This window comes from Pseudophryne corroboree, chromosome 11, assembly GCF_028390025.1.
Source record: "Pseudophryne corroboree isolate aPseCor3 chromosome 11, aPseCor3.hap2, whole genome shotgun sequence".
Lineage (NCBI taxonomy): Eukaryota > Metazoa > Chordata > Amphibia > Anura > Myobatrachidae > Pseudophryne > Pseudophryne corroboree.
Window position 1 is genome coordinate 12030057 of NC_086454.1, and position 1266 is coordinate 12031322.

The following is a 1266-nucleotide window of genomic DNA, read 5'->3' on the forward strand; positions in this document are numbered from 1 at the left end:
CCTGATTCTAAAGCAGGACTGCAGGGGAGAGTCAGGGAGCCGTCCTTCCAGCGGAGCTGTGAGGGAAAATGGCGCTTGTGTGCTGAGGAGATAGGCTCCGCCCCTTCACGACGTCCTTATCTCCCGCTTTTTTGTGTAAAAATGGCAGGGGTTAAAATACATCCATATAGCCCAGGAGCTATATGTGATGTATTCTTTTTGCCACCTAAGGTATATACTGTTATATTGCGTCTCAGGGCGCTCCCCCCCAGCGCCCTGCACCCTCAGTGACCGGAGTGTGAAGTGTGCTGAGAGCAATGGCGCACAGCTGCGGTGCTGTGCGCTACCTTAGACTGAAGACAGGATGTCTTCTGCCGCCGATTTCACCGGACCTCTTCGTCTATTCTGGCTCTGTAAGGAGGACGGCGGCGCGGCTCCGGTGACCCATCCAGGCTGAACCTGTGATCGTCCCTCTGGAGCTAATGTCCAGTAGCCTAAGAAACCCGATCCACTCTGCACTCAGGTGAGTCCGTTTCTTCTCCCCTTAGTCCCACGATGCAGTGAGCCTGTTGCCAGCAGGACTCACTGAAAAAAAAAAAAAAAAACCTAAACTAAACTTTTATTCTAAGCAGCTCAGGAGAGCCACCTAGATTGCACCCTTCTCGGCCGGGCACAAAAATCTAACTGAGGCTTGGAGGAGGGTCATAGGGGGAGGAGCCAGTGCACACCACCTGATCCTTAAGCTTTTATTTTGTGCCCTGTCTCCTGCGGAGCCGCTATTCCCCATGGTCCTTACGGAGTCCCAGCATCCACTAGGACGTCAGAGAAAATGTAATTTAATGTAAACAGTCTCCAACAGGAGCACCTTGGGGAAAGACGTGCGTTGTGGGAACGGGAGGCTCTCTATTTAAAGGTCTCCTCCCAGTGGTTAAAGTGGGCCGGAACGGGGCGGAACTGCGTTCCGTCACCTCTAATTGCAGGCGGAACCAGTTCCGCCTCCGCCCGGCCACAGCATCATGTCCCTGTTCCATAGTAAAGGTGGCAGCGGCCGCCAGCCAATCATGGCTCGCGGACCGGCTGCAGCACCAATCAGAAGAAGATGAGGCTTTTTTGGCGTGAGCCAATCACGGCTCGCAGACCGCCAGCCAATGAGAAGCTGCCAAGTGGCAGCTTCTCATTAGCTGGCGGTCCAGGAGCCGTGAATGGCGCACAGCCGGCGCCAGGTTCAAAGTGCCGTCTCTCCCCCCCTCCGCCGCTGCCACAGCCGCCAGAGTGTGACTGAGCCGC